Source organism: Podarcis erhardii (genome assembly GCF_964252035.2).
Source record: "Podarcis erhardii genome assembly, chromosome: 4".
In the NCBI taxonomy this organism is placed as follows: Eukaryota; Metazoa; Chordata; class Lepidosauria; order Squamata; family Lacertidae; genus Podarcis; species Podarcis erhardii.
In genome coordinates this window covers 92,020,456-92,043,181 of record NC_138508.1, presented here as the reverse complement: position 1 = coordinate 92,043,181, position 22,726 = coordinate 92,020,456, and the positions used below count along the sequence as shown (strand labels likewise).

Sequence of the window (22,726 nt, the reverse complement as noted above, 5' to 3'; positions counted from 1 at the left end):
GGATGGTGTTGTAGCTCAGTGATCTGCCTTGTATGCTTGAATGTTCCAGATACAATCCCTGGCATTTCCAGGTAGAGTTGGGGGAAAATGCTGCCTGAAACCCTGGTGAGACAAAGCTGATCTATGTAGACAATACAGTGGTACCTTGGTTGTTTAACTTGGTTCGAAAACCAAGGCGCGGCTTCTGATTAGCTGCAGGAGCTTCCTGCACTCAATTAGAAGCCGTGGAAGTCATGTCAGATGTTCGGCTTCCAAAAATCGATCACAAACTGGAACACTTGCAGAGTTTGGGAACCAAAATGTCCGAGTACCAAGGCATTTGACTATCAAGGTATAGCCTTATTGGACTTTACCAATTGGTAGGGTGAGCGTGTCTCCTGGACGGTAGGAAGGAAGTCAAATGACACCGAGGGTTGGTTCAGAGAAAGAGTTTATTCTGCTCTCCGGATAGCAGAAGGCACTTGCATGGTCAGCTCACAGCAAGTCCAAAGAAATAAGAAATTTCATGCAGTATATATATCCTCCAGGCACCCTCTCCACCCTTCCCCAGGAATCTAGCCACGTCAGCTTATACATGCAGGTTGACATCACAGATGTTCCTGCTCCAGTACTTTTAACCATAAAAGGGTGTTCCTCTTCCTGGACTCTTGACCATATAAGGGTATTCCTGTTCCGGCACTCTTATCTTGGGGTAAGAAGGTCACCAACTCCTGGGTCCGTTCCTGGGTCTCTTGTCAGACTTGACAAGGTCTGTGCGTCTTTGTGGTCTTTGTGGTCAGGATGTAAGATAAGGCCCAGACGTGTCATCCCTGTTCCGCTTTGGAATGGACAAGGCCATTACCAGCCTTCATGGACTGATAAGGGAGAGAGCTTTGAGCACTTGTTTACACAGCTGGGTTTTGGCTCAGGAGCTCAATTTAAAGCATTTTAGAAATGCTCCCTTGGAGAAGGAAAAATGCGGATTTTGAGGCCCGTTCCAGACTGACTACACAGTCAGGTTTTTAGATGTGGAAAACCCATTCCTTCAAAGGTATGACTGTACTGACCTAGATCAACCAATGGCCTGACTCAGTATGAGACAGCTTCCTGTGTTCAGATTTTTGGGTCACTGGGTCAAACAGCACAACGCCTGTGGTCATACGCAATGAACCCTCATCTATAACCTACCCATATTCAACCTCAGATAATATATCTCAGTAAAGAAGCTGCAGTTTGGCATCTTGTTATGACACTAATGGGACATGTGGCATGAGCAAAGTGATCTATCTGATGGAGCAGAAAATGCCTTTGATTAATGGAAAATGAATGCCATTCATCTTAATGTGATTTCTATTATACAGGTTCAATAGATAATGAGATCTTTTATCTTTCTTTGCTAAGCATAGGTAGCTAACCCTGAGGGGCAAGCTCTGTGTTTAAAAGAGAGAGAAAACATTCGACTTTCTCTCTCTCTCTTTGCTTTACTTTTTAAAGGATATAGTATTTTTAGACGTCTGGTGACAATTTAGCCACAACATGGAGACCAATTAATGACTCTCTTGAGAAAGGAAATGGGTCAACTTACCAACACTTCATGTGACTCAGGAGAATATCTACATCAGGAACATGTGAAATCTTTCCCGTTGCTCTGACAGATAATTTCTACCTTTCCTATCCTGTTGGAATTGTCTGGCAACGACACTGATCCACCTAAGTAAAAATTAATTTTTCACAATATACTAAATAACAATAACAATAATATATTTATACTCTGCCCATCTGGCTCCGTTTCCCCAGCCACTCTGGGTGGCTCCCAACAGAATAATAGTAATAATAAAGTGATAAAGCATCAAAGATTTTGAAGTTGTTGTTTGATGTTTGAAGTTGTTTACTTCCTTGACATCTGATCAGAGGGCGTTCCACAGGGCAGGCGCCACTACCGAGAAGGCCCTCTACCTGGTTCCCTGCAACCTCACTTCTCACAGTGAGGAAACTGCCAGAAGGCCCTCAGAGCTGGACCTCAGTGTCCAGCTGAACGATGGGGGGTGCAGATGCTCCTTCAAGTATACTGGGCAGTGGCCATTTAGGGGTTTAAAGGTCAGCACCAACACTTTGAATTGTGCTTGGAAACATACTGAGAGCCAATGGTTTTTCAGGACCGGTGTTATATGGTCCTGGCGGCCACTCTCTGTCACCAGTCTAACTGCTGCATTCTGGATCAGTTGTAGTTTCCGGGTCACCTTCAAAGGTAGCCCCATGTAGGGCACATTGCAGTAGAGTGCAGATGTGTATTATATGTGTATGAGCCCTTGTATTTGCATGTCATGTTTCCCATTCAAAGGCACAATCTTTTCAATCAATATAATGTAAATTTAAATCACTTATGTGCATCATGTTACTGCTGACTTTGGTGCATCTGGTCACTCTTGTTTTTTCCCCAAAGAACCACTGATAAAAATCTCAAAACCTGCTGCCTGATTAGGTTGCTTATCTATGTGTTTTACAATGGGAGAGGAAAATCCTGGTGATATTTGCGGCACCCCTGAGTCATACCAACACCATGCATTCAAAGCACATGGATTCCCCAAAGAAACTTGGAAACTGTAGTTTGTTAAGGTTGCTGGGATCTTTCTGGCACCTAATCTTTTCAGCCTGCCTCCTCTCCAGTCATTTCTGGTACATCCTGCTCAGCGGCAGACTGCTGAGTCCTTAGAGTGATGATTCAGCCACTGTGCTCACCATTCGCAGTCTCTGGCCATTTTGTTTTTCACAGATATGCCAGACACTATCCAAGTGATACTCTGCGCCACAGTTTGGCAGCTTTATGCCATTTAAATGTGGACTTTCTGTGCATTTCCCCACAAAATCCAAAACAAAGAGGATGTAATGGATCTAGGATTGCACACCAATGAGACTGAAACAGGACTGGTCTTCCAAGTATAATGGAAGTGCACCACAATTTGCCATGAAAACTTTGTTCAGGTATAACACCAACAGGGAATGAATGTGCGTGTGTTGTTTTGTTTTGTTTTCTTAGTCTGTCTTATGGGAGCATATTGTTCAAATGTTGCCTTATAATTTCCCAGTAGCAAATGTTGTCATGTGGGAATATCTGTCAACAGCCAAAAAAAAAAAAAAAAAAAGAAAAGAAAAAAGAAGAGAGTAGTGTTTTAATTCACACACTACTGGTGAAACTGAGAGAACTCAGGAGAAATGAAAGACATAGGGCAATGAATGTGTAGTCCTGTATTTTTCCTATTAGTATTTCAGACGTACAAAAGTGATTGCTACTTTGTTTTTCTCTGCATAAGTAATTACTTGTGCCTAAGGAGCTCTATATAAATCAGTTCATGTAAACATGGTATGCTATACTGCCACGGAGAGCAATCCAGATTTCAATGGAAAACATCTTAGACAGTTTACAAACTGTTTAGAAACTAATAAGAGAAAACACAATCATATATGACTTTTGCCCATGGGGACTGCTGTGTTGGAAGGCAGGGAACACCTTCTGGACTCCCCTCCCCCCCCCAAAAAAAGCCAATTGTGGAGCCTGGCAGAGGAGAGAGGGGAAGTCCATTGCTGTAAGTGGACGTTTGTGCACAGGACAATCTGTGTATCCCTAACATTAGATACAGTGCTATACCTACTTTACAGATCTGTTTATGTACATGGTCAGTCCTACCATTTGGTAGAGTGTAGGAGCTGCCTCAGGCTACCTCACAGGTTGAGTTGGTTCTCCCAGAAGATTTTGCACTGCCAGTTTCTCTCAACAACAGAAACCTTTGAGATTGGTTCAGTAAGAAATCAACTTTAGGGTTGTTGGTTTTTTGTATGTGCTATGGCTGTTTCTTATTTAATATAGATTTATTTCATTAGCTACTGTATTGGCCCAAATATAACCTGCACCCACAAATAAGCTGCACCTTTAAAATTCAAGGGAGGGAAAGAAAAAAAGACAATACCTGGGATGCAGCGCCGCTTTGCCAGCGGCCTCCCCCCCTCCCCACCCCCCGACGGCTATGGGGAGGCTTGAGAGTGGTGGGCGGCCCTCCATTGCACTGCGCTCCCAGGCTGCTTCTTGGGGGGGGGGGGGAATCACGCCACTTTGCTAGCGGCATAAGGTCACGAATATAAGCCACACTTTAACTTTTCATGATTTGAATTTGGAAAAAAAATATGTGGCTTATATTTGGGCCAATATGGTATTTGACTTCTATAATTTTTATAATACATTCAAAGTTTTTACATATACGTATGTGTATGTGTTTGTGTAGTTGAAGAAAGGCTTAATAAATGTATTTCAATCTTTTTAGATAAGCCCTTGAAAAGGGCATTTGGGGCTAAAATGTGTTGAGCACACAGTCCAGATATCGAATCCATTCATTTCTCTTCCTTGTATGCCAGCTAAGTTTGAGTGTCACAAAAGGAGAGCAAATTCATCAATTAATGTATTATTGTTGTTATTTGTACTGACATGCAAGGAGAGGAGGCCTTTGTGAGATCTTCTGCCAAAATAACTTGGCTAGCCTTTGATATTATGGATCTGTATTTGTAGGGATGGACAATTGCTGCCCTGCTTCAGGCAGCAAAATGTCTTGGGTCAGCCCTGTATATATTTATCAATACTATTGATGATCCACATTCATTTCATAACCCAAATCTCAGGAGAGCTAGCCCACCAAGCCCCAAAACAGCAGCAATGCTTGTCACTTGTTTATCTGTAATATAAAAGCATCCAAGGTGAACTCTGAACGGGCTTGTTAATGGAGGCGGTCATCATACAGTATACGTCAACAATGGCCTCTCACCTTTGAAACAAACCTTTCAGTGCAAGAACCCATAATCCATACTCCCCTTTTGTTATTGCTGCTTATATAACGTGATGAACAGATAGGGCAAGCCACAGTGTTTTCCTTCTTTTGAAATTGACAACACTTCTGGTGTTTTTCAGAAGCTCAGATAGTTTAACACATTTGCTTTTCAGCAGGTGGGTTGACCTCAGCTGAATTCGACTAAGTTCTATTATTCCAGTTATCTTTTATTTTTGACAAAGGGGAGGAGAGGTAGAAATGCAGGGCCAAACTACATATAGATATTACTTTTCCGCAGTTATGCATTAAAATAATAATGATAAAAGGTTCAGGAAGTTGCAGTTTTGAGGAATGGGATCCTCAGATAGGGATGAATAACCCTTCTCCTTCCTAAACATGGTTCTCTGGTCTAAATAAGTTTATACTTGTTTTTCATGCATGAAGCCTAAGATTCATGCATGAAGCTCTTGCACCTCCTGAAAAGAGGGAGCCACTATGGTACTGAGCTGTAGAACTAGCCTATTCTCTTCTGCTCTATATGTGATTCCAGAGAATATTGGAGAAGGAGACATAACTAGTTGCATTCTCTAAATGTATTTCACTGCACCAGCATAAGTCTACTTTCTACTGCTGGGGTAGGGAACCTTTGGCCCTCTAGATGTTGTTGGCTTCAGCTAGCATGTTCAGTGGTCAGGGATGATGGGACTTGGAATCCAACAATGTCTGGAGTGCCACAGTTTCCATATCTCTGTTCTAGAGGGTCTTTTGGGGAGCAGGAGATAGCTGCTCTTAACTTGCAAGATAAAACTAAAGTAGATGGGAGCACTTTTAATATGCACACTGTAAACTCAGAGGAATAGGGAGATGTCAGTCTCAGAAAACCCAAGTGATAATAACCGAGATTTCTGGTGCATGTTTCTGCCAATGAATCATTTCAGAAAGTCTGCTTGATCCTTTGAAATTGAAATGATCTTAGGCGTAACTCATTCCATTCTGTTGGCTAGAATATTGGCAAAAGTTAATAAACAAGAAGGGTCAATAATTACTGCTGGACCAGGAATTTGTATTAGCTATTCAGTCACTGATCACTGGCGCAGAGAATGATTCATGGACTCAGCTTGTACAATGTAGCTTGTCAAATGCAAGTTTCAGCTTAGGAGAGAGACATTCACTGAACTGTTTAAAGAATCCTGCAATGAAATCATTGGAGCCAGAAGAGTTTTAACATTTTCTAAGTCATTCGCTGCTGTTGTAGTTCTCCTCAGCTCTTGGACAGTCCAACAATTTGTTTTTCTTCTTACTCTTCTTTCTGATTTTGTAATTAAACACAATGTAGAATTTACCTTTCACAACTGCACCCAATGCTTCCTGTATGTGGGGCTGCCCCACTTTTAAGTAACAACAACCCAGAGAGTTCAGTTAGGTTGGGAGATAGTGGCACAACAGATCTAGGCTGAGCCTTCACAGCTTGTGACCACCAAAGCACTTGCAACTGACTAGCCACATATTGTGATCACCAGGAGTTTTATGCCTCCCAATATATATAATTATATATTTCAGCAGCTCAATCACACCCCTATTTTTTTGCAGATGATTGCTTCTGAAAGTTTACTAAGCCCCTGATGGGATACCACACATAGCTAATAAATTGTGTTTGATTTCAGTTCAGCAAAATTTCAGACCTACTCCATGCAATGGAACGAGGAACAAAGACAGAAAAGGACACAGCATCATGTTGGTTCAGAAAAAAGGAAGAGAATTAAATAGAGGTTTGGGGCATATATTGTTTGGTGAGAGAAACCCATCAGAGATTTAAAATCTCAAAATATGCAGCAAAGTAAAGCATGGAAATATAGACTATAAAACCTTTAATTTATGGCCTTCCAAGTGTGTTCCAAAATTGTCCTCTTTAAAAGTTATTTTCAGTTTCCTTCTTCCCCCAGCATAGGAAAAGACCACACGTTTGGTAAGTTAAAAATGGTTTACTTACAAACTCTCCAAAGGTCAGATTCATGTGCTTTTCCATACATCAGTCAGAAAGGTTGCACAGGCAGTAAAACATAGTTTAATTACAAAGTGGTAACAGTTCCTAAAACTATTGGTATAGGAATGTAAAAGAGGCTTGTGAAAGCTATGTGACTGATCTGGAGGAGCCAGCTCAGACTTCCTCACATGCTGAATTCACAGGTATGCCAAGGGGATCAAAGGCTTGATTACCCATTTCCTCCCAAGGTAAGGGGAAGTGACATAATTAAGTTTGGCAGGGCAGCTTACGCAAATAGCAAGATTCAAAGACATATAGGCTTGTGGTTTGTACAGCAAACCTTAAGGGATTGTTTCATAATATTACTGTTTACCTGAACACCTGACAAAACAGGTGCTTCCAAGGCCCATCAATCATATCTGCATTAAATTCAGCACATACACACACCCCTCAGTAAATGTTATGGGCAATACGTATGCTTATCACCATCTGGAAACAAATAGTGTGTGTATATGTGTGCGGACAATTATGGAGATATCTAGGATTTTCCTTGCCTAAATATATTTGTAAGAGAAGCTCAGCTTGTCAGAAGCAAGGACCTCTCCATTAGTCAGCAGTGCATCTGTCAACAGACTGCTAATGTGCCTAATGGGGTTTTGCTATATATCATTGTAACCTCGAGACCCCCAGGCTGAAGACTGCTTTGCTGGCAGGTTTTACTTGCTTGCATGCGGTGTGCAAATTATCACTATCGGTATGATGGTGTGAGATAAACTGCAGCTCCTCTCTTGCTTTCTTTTGTTCAAGATCTGAGAACGTACAGGTGACTGGAGCTAAGAAAGAAAGGGCAGAAGAGGCTGGAAACTGCTACGCCACAGTTTATTTCCATTGTTAAGAAATAACGAGGAAGGTGCACTGTGAAATGTAGAAACACTAGGGGGAAAAATTGTAAGAACAGCATTAGAAGATAAAAGTAGTACTGAGGCTTGTAGTAAGGAAAGATTTTAAGACAAGGGTAGTAAACATGGGACGCGGGTGGTGCTGTGGGTTAAACCACAGAGCCTAGGACTTGCTGATCAGAAGGTCAGTGGTTTGAATACTCGCGACAGGGTGAGATCCCGTTACTCGGTCCCTGCTCCTGCCAACCTAGCAGTTCGAAAGCACGTCAAAGTGCAAGTAGATAAATAGGTACCACTCTGGTGGGGAGGTAAACGGTGTTTCTGTCATGCTGGCCACATGACCCAGAAGCTGTACGCCAGCTCCCTCGGCCAATAAAGCGAGATGAGCGCCGCAACCCCAGAGTCGGTCACGACTGGACCTAATGGTTTACCTTAGTAAACATTGGCCCTCTTGATATTGCCGAACTACAACTTCCATCGCCACTTGTCATTAGCCACATTTACAGGGGCTGATGGGAGTTGCAGTTCAGCAACAGCTGCAGGGTCAAGAGTTCTCCACTCCTGTTTTAGGAGTACATGGGTCTTGTTCTACTGAGTGAGGTCTGAGACATGCTTTTAATAATAATAATAATAATAATAATAATAATAATAATAATAATAATAATAATTTATTATTTGTACCCCGCCCATCTGGCTGGGTTTCCCCAGCCACTCTGGGCGGCTTCCAACAAAGATGAAAGATACACTAAAATGTCACATATTAAAAACTTCCCTGAACAGGACTGCCCCTCCCCGCCCACATGACCTGGGTTGCTGTGCGTAAGAGAAACCTGGTGGACAAGCAGCGGCAAGGACAGGCACATCTGCTTCATCCAACCAAGTCTCTGTTACACATGCCAGGTCAAGTCCTCCATCCATGATCAAGTCATGGATGGCAGTGGTCTTATGAATCATTGACCTGGCATTGCACAGCAACACTTTCAGGTCATGGGGGTATCCCTTGCTGATTCTAGTATCCATCCAGTCAGGACCAGACCCGGAGGCAGGGATAGTCCTCAGACAACGACTAAACCTGCCTCCTCTGTAATGACATGGTCTGGTCTTAGCGTAACTCCTCCTCCTACCCGTGATCACTGAGATCGGTTGTCCCAGCGCATCCCCCCCTGTGGAACATGCCCCAGCCATTTTGTTGGCTGGGACCTACTCCCCAGCAGCCCTGACCCCTCCCCTTAAGAACAAAATAAAATCTTTAAAAAAAACAAATAAAACAATACAAACAAAAAACAATAAAAATTACAAAAACATAAAATCAAACAAATTCCCAGGCCCAATAAACATCCATCCCACCCCCACCCCCCCACATGCAAAAAAATCAAAAGAAAAATTTTAAAACATTTTAAAAGCACTCTGCACCCCTCCAGCAGTAACAGCAACTGTCCTAGTGAGGCCCGTCAGGCCCTGCCCTGGGCCAGGTGGTAGGTGGCAGGAAGAAGCAAGGCCCCCAGACACTCACGCAGGAGAGTCCTCCTGGGCAGCAGAGCACAGCAATCCCTGTGAGGCTTCAGGCCCCGCCCTGGGCCAGGTAGATGGTAAGCGGCAAGGGGAGGGCCCTCAGACACTCATACAGGAGAGTCCTCCTGGGCAGTGGAGCACAGCAGTCATTATGAGGCTTCAGGCCCTGCCCCAGGCCAGATGTTGAGTGGCAGGAAGGACCAGGGCCCTCAGACACTCACACAGGAGAGTCCTCCTGGGCAGCAGAGCGCAGCAGTCCCTGTGAGGCTTCAGGCCCCACCCTGGGCCAGGTGGTAAGTGGCAGGAAGGAACAGGGCCCCCAGACACTCACACAGGAGAGTCCTCCTGGGCAGCAGAGCACAGCAGTCCCTGTGAGGCTTCAGGCCCTGCCCTGGGCCAGGTGGTAGGTGGCAGGAAGGAGCAGGGCCCTCAGACACTCACACAGGAGAGTCCTCCTGGACAGGAGAGCGCAGCAGTCCCTGTGAGGCTTCAGGCCCTGCCCCAGGCCAGATGGTGAGTGGCAGGAAGGACCAGGGCCCTCAGACACTCACACAGGAGAGTCCTCCTGGGCAGCAGAGCGCAGCAGTCCCTGTGAGGCTTCAGGCCCCGCCCTGGGCCAGGTGGTAGGTGGCAGGAAGGAGCAGGGCCCTCAGACACTCACACAGGAGAGTCCTCATGGGCAGCAGAGCACTGTGAGGCTTCAGGCCCCACCCTGGGCCAGGTAGATGGTAAGCGGCAAGAGCAGGGCCCTCAGACACTCACACAGGAGAGTCCTCCTGGGCAGCAGAGCGCAGCAGTCCCTGTGAGGCTTCAGGCCCCGCCCTGGGCTAGGTGGTAGGTGGCAGGAAGGAGCAGGGCCCTCAGACACTCACACAGGAGAGTCCTCATGGGCGGCAGAGCACAGCAGTCCCTGTGAGGCTTCAGGCCCCGCCCTGGGCCAGGTAGATGGTAAGCGGCAAGACCAGGGCCCTCAGACACTCACACAGGAGAGTCCTCCTGGGCAGCAGAGTGCAGCAGTCCCTGTGAGGCTTCAGGCCCCGCCCTGGGCTAGGTGGTAGGTGGCAGGAAGGAGCAGGGCCCTCAGACACTCACACAGGAGAGTCCTCATGGGCAGCAGAGCACAGCAGTCCCTGTGAGGCTTCAGGCCCCGCCCTGGGCCAGGTAGATGGTAAGCGGCAAGAGCAGGGCCCTCAGACACTCACACAGGAGTTAAAGCACAGTTAAAGCACTGTGAATCTGCCATACAAATATTATGCAGTAACACTCAACATGTGATCGTGTTTGTTAGCTGACATGCAGTGGCATTGAATATTTGGTAGTGTCTGTCTAACAAGAGTAGAATTCAGTATTTGTCTAGTATACATAACATTCAGTATTTAATGGTATCTATTGGCTGGTCTGCAGTAGAAGTCAATATTTGGCAGTATCAGATCTTGTATTAATTTCACCCTCCTCAGCAATCAAGAGACTGTTAAATTTTAACACTGATGTCCAATTCTTATCTGAAATTCACATGTCAGATTTTGAGATCTGATGTTGACCTCCATATCCAAATGGCTCGTTTTAAATCTTTATCTGATTTTGAATCTCATTTCAGATTGTGAATAAGCCAAGATCATCCTGGGAGCTTCATGGCTGGCTGGAGATCTGAGCCCTTAAGGTTTTGTCCCATCCCCTCCCCCAACTAATTAAGTGAAGAGGACAGTAAGAGAAATGGGATTTGTTAAGAACTGATAGAGAGCGGCCCACAAATCTGCAGATCTCAATTTTAAGATGTTTCACTTACATCTACATCTATGTTTCATCTACACTTATCACAGATTTTTGTTTTTGGTGAAATTCATCAAGAACTTTTTAGTGGGCTGTGAAATAGTGTGACAATAGCAAAGTCCAGACATTCAGCTCCATAATATTCTCCTTCTTATGGATAGAACTGGCATCTTGTGAACAGAGACATATGAAACAGACATATAAAACAGACCCAATGGATACTTATGGTCATTAAAATGTGACAACCAGCTCTGTACATCCATTCCTATATGCAATGAGCTGCTCTGGGATAGGGGAATAGGAAACGATGCATATTCTGAATACATGTACAGTAGTACCTCGAGTTAAGGACTTAATTCGTTCTAGAGGTCCATTCTTAACCTGAAACTGTTCTTAACCTGAAGAACCACTTTAGCTAATGGGGCCTCCCATTGCCGCCGTGCCACCGGAGCACAATTTCTGTTCTCATCCTGAAACAAAGTTCTTAACCCGAGGTACTATTTCTGGGTTAGCGGAGTCTGTAACCTGAAGCATCTGTAACCCAAGGTACCACTGTACTATCAATAACCTTCTGCTTCAAGTACAACTCAGTAAAGTGGTACCTTGGTTCTCAAATGCCTTGGTGCTCAAACAACTTGGAACCCAAACACTGCAAACCTGGAAGTAAGTGTTCCAGTTTGTGAAGTTGCTTTGATAGCCGAACATGCTCCGTTTACAGTTTAATTATTCTGATTTGAGTGCCACACTTCTGTTTTGTGTGTTACACTGAGGTCTGTCTGATTTTGCTCTTTATTTTGTGTTTATATGGCTCTTTTTTGTTTTTGTGACAGTGTGGAACCCAGTTCAGCTACTGATTGATTAATTGTGTGTCTGCTGTACATTGTTTATTGCTTTCATTTTATGGATCAATGGTCTCGTTAGATAGTAAAATTCCCGTTAAATTTCTGTTTTGGGGGTTGTTTTTTAGAAGTCTGGAACGGATTAATCCATTTTGAATTACTTTCTATGGGAAAGCGTGCCTTGATTTTGGAACGGACTTCCGGAACGGATTAAGTTTAAGGACCAAGGTACCATTGTACAGGAATTCAGTATGTTCATAGAATTACAGAATTGTAGAGGTTAAGGGTCATTTAGTTCAACTCCCGCAATGTAGAAATCTCAACTAAAGCATGCATGACAGATGGTCATCCAACCTCGGCTTAAAAACTTCAAAGAAATGAGAGTTCACCACCTTCTGAGGGAGTCTGTTCCACTGGCTAACAGCTCTTACTGTCAGAAAGCTCTTCCTGATGTTGAGTTGGAATCCCCTTTTTTTGTAACTTTAATCCATTGGTTCCGGTCCTACCATCAGGGGCTCCTGTGGCTCTTTGGACCAGGCTGGATGTCTTCAGTGTGAAGTTCAGTAATTAAACTAGTCAATACAGACAGTTAAGTACTTACCACAGATCTTATTGTGACCCTGCCTTTTGAGGTTGCCAGCCCATTTATGTGACATAACATAACCATTTCTCTCTGTATTTGATGACTTGATAACATGCCACATTTCTTTGAGGTGTTCCATAAAGACAAAACTTATACAAATTAAAACATGAAAGCAAGATCATTCTGTACAGAGCAGTTAAAAAATATAAAAAGAGAAAGGAGACTGAGTCACCAAGGCATGCAGTTTGATTTCAGCATATAAGGAACACTGTGGGAAGTAAAGAGAGACTATTCACTGTGTGCATGTATATAAGTGTCTGATAAAGTGAGACTTGAAAGAGAATTTCAAAGAAAAGGGTCATTTTCTCATTTTGCACCAAAGCCACTTTATACTTCTCAGGAAGTAGCTTACATTGACAAAGAGGTTTAGACTCTATCGCTGAGAGATTGGAGATTACTTTTTATAGCTGAATGAGAGAAAGTGCATTAGACGTGGCATATGCTGGACTTTGTAACCTGTTGTTCTTTCTTGGAATGTGCTGAGAAATTCCAGGCATCTAGAACCTTCTTACAAGGTCCCAGTCTTGAAAAACAACATCTCCTAAGATGTCTATTCTGACTCTTCAGACCCATTCTGTAAGATCCAGAAATTCTTCTACCACACACAAACTCTCACAAGATATTGAATGTCTGCATGCTGCCACTCGTATCAGGGGTGAGCAACCTGTAGCCCCTGAGAAGTGGCTGAATTATACCTGACCACTGACCATGTTGTCTGGAGTCCAAGAAAATTCTGAAGGGCTACAAGTTACCCCCCCCTTCATGGATCACTGCCTTGTTGTGGTGTGAAGGGGCTTGAATAACTCCAAGAAATTGTGAGCTATGCCGTGCAGGGCCACCCAAGACGGACAGGTCATAGCCAAGAGTTTAGACTAAATGGGATCCACCTGGAGAAGGAACTGGCAACCGCTCCAGTATTTTGCCAAGAAAACTCCATGGACATAAAAAAGGAGAAGCTTTGAGAAGAAAGTGAGAGTTTCCAAGGCATGCTCTGGTTCATGGGGTCACGGAGAGTCGAACACGACTAAGACAACTAAACAACAACAACAGGTTGTCGGTATCCTGAGGTTGAAAGGCCAGCTGGCTAGGCCCTAGCTGGATCGTCTCCCTCTCAGGCTTCACGCTGTGGAGATTCATCGACCTCTGGCTCCGACGTAAATCAGTTACTCAAACTTGTTGACTTGAGCACACTATACGTAGCAGAGTAAACTGCACAACAGAAGAGGCTTGAGGCTGTGGATACATACTAAAAATACAGATTTATTTTACATAAATCAGAACAAAGAAACATGTCATCTCTCCTTGCCGTCTTCTCGGAGAGAGACTCAAAAACGAAAGCAAAACATACTCAGCGGAAGTTCTGCTCATGAGACCCAGCAGTCTGTGCTGGAATGTAAACAGACATGTGACACACAACAATCCCATGTCTGCAACAAAAGGTAGAATGGAATCTCCAACATAGTATTGGCTTAGACATTGGTATCAAACTATATCTGGCTCCTGCCCCACCCTGCAGGAAGTCTGAAAAGGTAAACAACCAGCAGGGGGATCTCCGTCAGTGTATATTGACTGGTGCTCACCCCTGGGGTTCCCGGGGGTCCTGGCATGACCCTAGCCCCTAGCCCCTCTCCGGGCTTCGCTCGAGATCCAGACCCCGCAGATTCCTTTAATGGAATACCCTATTCATTGGAGGGGCAGGTGATGGCCGCACCTCCCCTCCCCACATTCCCCTAAACCAATGCCTAACCGCCAAACCTTACAAAGTTGTGACGATTGCTAAGAGGTAGGTAAAAGCCAAGTGGCCCATGCCAATCTGCCACATTGGAAAAAAATCCTACCTGGCCCCCATTCCAAAAACAGGTGACCAACCGAAGTCCAAAACAAGGCCAAGCACAACATGGACCCTCAGTTAGGAGGACCCAACTTACCCATATCAAGATCACTTGATACCACTTCATACAAAGCAGATCAACTCTTGGTAGTTAGGTGATGTCAGAGAATTCTACCAAAATGGAAATGGGAGTAAAAAATTGCTAATGCTTGGTTATTCATCCCAATTAAGGAACAGAAATGAATCCAGTGAATACAATAATAATTCACTGTTATAGTTTTTTTTTCGATCTGCAAATGATATGTGATTACTGTATTTTTCGCCCCATAGGACGCACTTTTCCCCCTCCAAAAAAGAAGGGGAAATGTGTGTACTTCCTATGGGGCAAATGCACTGACCCCTCTTGCTCTCCAGGCTTCACGCAGATCTCCGCAAGCTGTGGGAGCACTTGCCGGGCTCCTGCCACTTGCGGAGAGTTGCCTGCATGCCAAAGGCTGGGCGCGCTGAGCTCAGTGTGCCCAGACTTCATGCACCTCTCCGCAAGGCGCGGGAGCCCTGCGCTGGGCTCCAGCGGCTTGCAGAGACTTGCCTGCATGCTGAAGGCTGGGCGCGCTGAGCTCAGCATGCCCAGACTTCGTGCACCTCTCTCAAAGGCGCGGGAGCCCGGCGCTGGGCTCCCACGGCTTGCAGAGAGTTGCCTGTTCTGGGGGCTGGGGTCGGGGGAAGCTCGGGCTTCCCCCGCCCCAGCCCCGCGCCTGGGGGGGAAATAATTTTTTTCGCTTTATTTCCCCCCCAAAAAACTAGGTGCGCCTTATGGGACAGTGCGTCCTATAGGGCGAAAAATACGGTACATCCCCCTAGCTACCACCCCCCCAATTGCATTGTGTTTCCTTGCATTGAAATGAACGGGGTAGACTGATGTAGCCACAACATAATTTATGGAATTAATTATGTAAGTTACATAATTTCACCATTGGAGAGTGAGACTAGTAACATAGGTTTCTGGTGGAAAAGGAACAGCAGAGGACTGGAAACCATGCTGCATGTACTGTAAGAATCGCAGCTTGGAATGGAAAAGAATGCCTTCATCCCTCATTTCAAGTTGTGCCGTGGATAGCTCAATTGGTCGAGCATGATGCTGGATCTAGACGCATCAGAAAAGTGTTTCAGGAAAAAGTGATGTGAACCTTAAAGTGGGAAATCATGTTAGAGAAAGACGGGACTCCACAGTGCCATCTAGTGTCACCATGTTAAAACACATATAAAACGCTTTTTCTTTGCTAATGTAGCTGAGTCCTAAAGACTCTTAATCTCAGGGTTGAGAGCTCAAGCCCCACATTGGGCAAAAAAAAAAATTACAAAGAGTTGGATCAGATGCCTCTTCTGCTCCCTTCCAACTCTATGATTCCATGGTTCTATGAAATGCATCCTTGAAAAACCAAAACAAATGTTCAGACTTTTAAAAATGTTTGACATGTTTGACACTTTATTAAGTTTTTATATGTGTTGGAAGCCACTTCGAGTGTCTGGAGCAACCCAAACAGATGGGCAGGGTATAAATAAAAAAACTATTATTATTATTATTATTATTATTATTATTATTATTATTATTACTTTAGTATGGATTTAGTGGCATGAAATACCAAGTGGAACATGAATGAAGTATCTATAGGAACGAGACATACCTGAACAAGCTGGAACAAAATGAAACCTAAGAATACAAGGCAAAGTTGTAAGTTGCCTTAACACTTTTGCAGACCCTGGATGAGTTGCGGACAACCATTGATAGGCATTTGGGTCCATGATTTTTCCCGTTGAGCCAGTTTGATCCTCCTTAGATTGCACCTCCTAACCCAGTGAAAACTTTTCTTGAGGCTTGGAAAATATCGAAAAGATATTGCGTTGGGTCAGATAAGGCAAGAGGGAAGACAGGTAATCTCTGTTAGGCTACGTGGCATAAGGCAATGTGGGCCCCTATAAAGATTGCAACAGGGACCAGCAGAGCAATGTTTTCAAAGTTCTCTCCCTTGGAAGAAATTGGGGGAATTTTGTCTTCTCCAGCTTCTAGAATGTGTCATGCATCCTATGTATGTTATCCCATGTTTATGGCTGGTATTGGCTTTAGTTCATCTAATTGCCTCAATAGGTGATGGAGTGTGGTATACATTATATATAGAATTTGTAGGAAGGGGTGGCTACATTAATCAGGGATTAAAGAGAGTCTGAGAAATAGCCACAGAAATTCAGTAAAGGTTCAAATGACAAATCTTTAGTACCTTGGCATTAATAGCCCATCACATTAGAATAGATTACATTAGATTAAGTGACCTCCCTCATTTCTATGCACAAAGCCACTTTTTGACAGCAGAAATATAAAATACTCTCCAAAGCATGTTATGTGGAATGTTGCAGTAATTAGAATTAATGGGATTATATGCAAAAATGCTGCAGATAATTTGTTTTACTACCTCCCACAGACTAGACTAAATTACTTGGCTCCAAGTTCAGTAAAACAGAAAGGTTTAGGCATAAAATGGATTCTGGAAATTATCCTGAACATTTTGTAATTTTTGACCTCATGCTTTGAACAACCATTTTAAACTTTCGTTTCAAGCGTTTACTTAGAGCTGGGAAGTAATTACTTATGAAACACACAGTTTCTCTCTTTCTTAAGTTTAGTTAGGTAGCAGAAAATTCCATTTAATCAAGCAACCTCTACTCTTAACAGCTAAGATCCATGCTATTCTGTTCATGGTTACTTTGGTTATACAAGTTTTTTCAAGAATGCACTCTGTTGAAACCAAGAAATCATAAGTACAGTCCTTTAGCAGAAGCTTTCCTCCTCTCAGCAGGAAAACTATGTGCCAATTCACACACACAGCAATCTTTCCAGAATCCATTTTGTCAGTAAAGGTTCAAATGACAAATCTTTAGTACTTGGCATTAATAGCCCATCACATTAGAATAGATTGCATTAGATTAAGTGACCTCCCTCATTTCTGTGAACAATGCCACCTTTTTGACAACCAGAAATATAAAATACCCTCCAAAGCATGTTATGTGGAATGTTGCAGTAATTAGAATTAATGAGATTATATGCAAAAACGCTGCAGATAATTTGTTGATGACTGTCATACCAAGTAATGATTTGCATGTGTGCAAGAAATGTCACATACAGGTTAACCACAACAAATAGAATTTCTTTTTCCAACGGATCTAGCACATTCCAATTCAGAAATGTTTTAAAGTTTCCAATTTTAAATGTCAGATTTTGAATTTGACTGGGATTTCTTAAACAAAATAAGGACTCGATGGCCCTTGTGGTCTCTTCCAACTCTATGATTCTATGATTCTTAACACCTTTTGAATTTTAAAGCAATAACATTAAATTTCATTATAGTTTCATTCATCCATTCCTTGTTTCATTAATACATTTCTACTGTTATTTTTTTTCCCTTCTAAAACAAAATCCAACCATATCAGTACTTTGGAATTTTTCAAGTTTTCCAGGGGAAAGTGGTTGCGTACATAATCAGCTGCAGCCATGAACTGCAATCTGTCTCCTAATCCCACTTTAGTCATGGATTTTACTGAGCCTCTTTGGACCAGCATGTTTATATTGCCTCAATGCAGCTGTGCGTTTCCATCTCTGGGCTCAATTGAAAATGGCTTCTCCATGCTAACCAGAAAGTGACCTCTCCAGACAACAGAATGACTCATCTTATCTCTGTGGCTGTGATCTCCTAAGTGACACATACGCCATTAGGCAATTGAATGTGCATGTGTACTCCTCCACATGGCCTCTGGGACTGGCAACCCACGCTATGCGACTGAAGTCAGCTAAGCAGTGACTGCTGCTGAGAAGAAACAGAAGACAGTGGCCCTCTTCAGCCATTATTGCTTGAAAGGGGAACACACATGGAACATCTCTCAGAGCTATGGGACTCCTTGTCTTCCAGTGCCGATCTGTAGCAGGCAACCTCATGAATTCGAGCTTCCACGGATACATGAGGCTCCAAGCTGCAGAAGAATTGTTTCCATATATTGTTTCAGGAAGTGTGAATGAGACAGATTTGCGTTACAATGCAGACCAAGCCACATTTCTCCCTCATCATTAACAGGATTGAAAACCTAAATATGTCTGAGCAAAGCAACTAGCAGCTAAGCAGAAAACATGGGCTTTAAAAAAGCCACACATTAAATAAATGCCCAAGGTCCTTTTCTCCACTCTCATGATTGCTGTGTGCAGATGTGTAAAATGAAGGCACAACACCACAGGCTTTGTTCTCGCTTACAGGGCTTTGGCACTGCAAAGAAGCATTATGTGGGAGTGAATTTCACTTTTGGAAGAACTCTGTGACAGTGAAATAAAGTGTATTTGACATGCCTTTTATTTCTTTGGCAAAACTGTTACCTGCCATGAAATCCTTCCGAACACGGCTGCAAAATGTGGGATAATTAGCTGTTATGTACATAACGTCACAGCTGTAAATAACAGGCAGCTAAAATTAGGCTGAAACTTATATTTAGGCGCCCGGCTGACTTTTTAGAACTGGTGCTGAGTCCCAAGTAGTTCCCACTGACCTCATTAACCTCTTTGCTACTTAATGTAATTTCATTCCGAGGACCATTACATGCAACATTCACCACTTATGAGCAACCTCCAATTTGTGTAGCTAGACGTTTAAGAAAGAGAGAAAATGAAATGGCTCTCTTCTAATATAACTGTCACCAGTGGAATATAAATTTATTGACTAAACGAGTATCCTGGATGATTTAGTACTGAAATTCCCTCCCCTGCATGATGTCTCCAATCCATTGCATATGGCTTCTGGGTGCCAAACAGCTATAAAGTGGGGGAGAATGAGAAAAGCATGATTGGTAGCTAGGAAACAGCATACAGGAACAAGAGACTTAACCCTTCCTTGATCATTGCATTCCCTCCTTCCTGGCAACTCCATCACAACCTACCAGCTTGTTTCCCATCCTGCAATGCAGTCAAGGTTTGAGCAAGAAAGCAGGAAGGTTGGGGAGGTGGCTGTGGTAAGGGTTCAGCTTCCTTTCAACACTTCTTCATTATAATTTGCAGCTGTTTTTATAGTGACTCAGGTTCATACTCACCAAATATATCTAGACCCATGGTTCCCAATGTGGGGCACATGCCCCACAGGGGGGCAATTTGATTTTTAAAGGAGGCAATTCAAGAATGAGTCATTAACAGTTAATGGCCTTTTAAGCTTCTTTCATATGAATAGGAGTTCACTTTTCAAATAATAAGAATTATATGTCATAGGGGGGCATCAGAATTTTAGAGATGATTAGGTGGGGCATGGCCAAAAAAAGGTTGGGAACCACTGATCTAGACAATCACAGTATAATATAGTTTGACAGAATACATATGTATATAGGGATGGTTAGAGACTCCCTTGACTCTACTTTTCTGTCACCATGCATGGAAAACTGAAGTGGCAAGTGATTGCCTCCAAACTTGGTCTACTTCCTCCCCTTGTGCTCAAGTGAACCCACTTTGAAGTCATGTGCCAGAAGAAGGTAAGGGTGGAGGCCCAAATGGTGGTGGGTGCTGGGGATGGGCACAGGCAAGGCATCAGTCCCAGTAGACCCAGAAGGTATGGGACCTGGCAAATTCTTCAGTATGCAGGGTGGTGATACCAGGTCTGGAAGAGAGGTCTACACTAAGGTTCAGAGTGGAAGGTCCCTATAGTTTTTAATTTAAATCTACTCTTGCCAATATACCTGTCATACTATCAAACTGAAATATGTTTTGGTTGTGGATAATAAAATCAATATAGAGGGCACATCTTGTAATAGTAAAACTTCATTGATTTTGTGTTTTTAATTCTAAGAAAGTCCACAATGGAAATCAATACCGAGATATGACATTACAGCATTTTCATGTATAACAGTTGACATAACACATCTGTTCTGTTTTGTGTCAGCAATTTAATAAGTACCTGTGAGGATTTTAGCAACTCAACAAACAGCAAAGCTTTAAGGACCATTGGGCTACATTAGCACAGATGAAAAAGAAGGAAAGAAGAAAATGTGGGTAGTTTCGCACACTACTTAATGTGAACTCATTTTTGTTTCATGCTGCCTGGGGGAAAACACATAGTGTGTATGTTTTAATTTTTTCAGTAACAGGTTCAGAAGTTTCTTTAGCTTTAAAGTTCCAGCATTTCGGAGCTTCTTTTGAACAAGACAATTTTCTTCTGCTTGTGGAAAAGAAGGAAACAATCCTTCATGAACATACATTGACAGATGTAGCTTTGAACCAATGAGCTTGCATGAGCTTTATGCTCATTCACTTCCTCCTCTCCTTCTATGGCCATGAGGAAAAGCCTTTTCTTCCTGTTTTAAGACAGCTACAGGTACTATGGCTGGTTTTAGCTGGGTTTATTGGGGGCGGGGAACAGGGTTGTTAACCAAGGTTTAAAGTTGTCTTAACATAGTTAATACAGTTTGCATGGTTTAGACAAAACAATATACAGTGGTTGCGTGTCGAGGTCCCCAAGACCCCCCCCCCAATAAAACACAAGTGACACATTATTTTTGTTTAAGGTATTTGGCATAATTTTGGCCACAACTTTATTAAATTACAAGCAATGTGAGTGGTTGCTTAGGCATTGGTTGTGACTATCTGACCCCGCACGGTGACAGTCTGACATTCACACTCCTGCGAAGTCAGAAAAGGGTAAGACACCCAGGGAGAGAGACGGGACTGGGAACCATGCCTCACCTCTCCCCAAATGCTCCCAGGGGCTCTTGCGTGGCCCTAGCCCCTTGACAGGGTTCGGACAAAAGCATGGTTAGCCCCTGGGTTTCTTTAATGGAAAACCCTTGCAGCAGCAGCACTTTTGGAGGGGCAGGCACAGCCAAAACCATACCCCTCCACCAACCAATTCCCAAACCAATGCCTAACCGCAACCCTACAAGTTGTGACAATTTGCTATGCAGTAGGCAAATGGCACCAGCCAATCAGCCAAATGGACAAAATTCCTACCAGGCCCCTACCCCAATGGCAGACGACCCCATGACAGGCATAGCAAGGTCAAGCAAACAGCCTAAAATAGGGCAGGGGTGTGTGATCCGATACACTCAGCGAAAAGAGGATGCTCAATGCTGCGTGCAGGGCATTTAAAGACTAGGGCTGTCAATCAAAAAATGGCAACATATATTTCTCCCCAGCAACAGCACAGCCCTCTGCTAATGGTGGCCAAACTCTTTCCCGCCCAGCAACAGCGGGGTCTCTTGCTAGTCCCCACCGCAACATGTGCTCTCCATGAAGGAGAACACGCTTTAGTTAAAAATGGAAAGCAATGCTGCTTTTCTCCTCCATGTGGCTGGAGGAGGAGAGAGAAATGTGGGGTTTGCTCAGGGTAATTCCCATAGTATTAAAGAATTGTTTGCGATTATATTCAGTATAGACCAGCAAAGACGATGAATTGAACTCCTCTGTGCTTTACCAAAGAGGGGAGTCAAAATGGATTTGGCAGCTATTATCGAAGCAAGTTGACTTTTATGTCTGAATGAACTAGGGAAATTTTAATTTGTAAATATTGTTTTGTTTTGTTTTTAAAAAAAGACTGGTAACAGAGTCCCCCCCCCCCATTACTTTAGTTGCTTTTATTTCATTTCGATTGCATTTTTTTTTGTATATGGGTATTACATCACCTAATATTTATATGCAACCAGACAGACCATTTGTGAAAATAGATTTACCGTTTATTACATTTTGTATCCTATCGTTATTCAAAAACCTAAGTGCAACATGCATAAAGATATTTATTAAGATATTATCACATGGAAAATAGCACTCAAGATAGCCAACATAATTTTAAAAAACACAATACAATGTTTAAAACAATTTCAAAATAGAATAGAGGCAGAATGATAGATAATGAAAGCATCACAGTAGCAAGGTGATCTAAAAAAAAGAGAGAATAAAAATCATCATTGTCACTTGGCAGAAGAACCCAAAAGAAGAAAGGATCAAATAACTCCCTATGGGAGGGAATTCTACAACTGGGATGTGGCCAGAGAGAAGACCGTCTTCCATTGATCAGCTGAACATCAGCCTTTGACAGCATGCAGATAATGGAGATTCCATTAGATCTTAGGGTTCAGGCAGGGTGGCATGGGAGGGTGAGGTCTCTCAGGACTCAGCACATTTGGGTAGTAATCATAGGTAATAATCAGCAAACTGAATTGTGGCTGGAAGCAAATTGGTATCCACTACAGTTGTTCCAAAATGGGCATAATGTGCTTATATAAGTATCATTGCTGCTGAATTGTGGACCACTCCAAGCTTCCAGGGGCACTTCACATATGTGAAGGCCATGGAGAATGTGTTAGCCTAGTCCAATCTTGGTGTGTGTCATCATAGCTAGGCCCATCTTCCCCAGAAATGGGAGCTGTTGGTACAATAGACTGACCT

General features: G+C 43.2%; 1 long non-coding RNA gene across 2 annotated transcripts; it reads left to right on the top strand.

Moving 5' to 3' along the window:
- Positions 1 to 9,512: 9,512 nt before the first annotated feature.
- LOC309339672 lies at positions 9,513 to 10,185 on the top strand. 2 transcript variants are annotated; one of them, XR_014155522.1, is made up of 3 exons: positions 9,513 to 9,553; positions 9,877 to 10,019; positions 10,130 to 10,185. It is a non-coding gene; the product is annotated as an uncharacterized lncRNA (long non-coding RNA). The 2 variants fall into 2 exon arrangements; XR_014155523.1 differs by lacking the exon at positions 9,513 to 9,553 and adding an exon at positions 9,608 to 9,663 and having other exon boundaries at positions 9,875 to 10,019.
- The last annotated feature ends 12,541 nt before the right edge of the window (positions 10,186 to 22,726 follow it).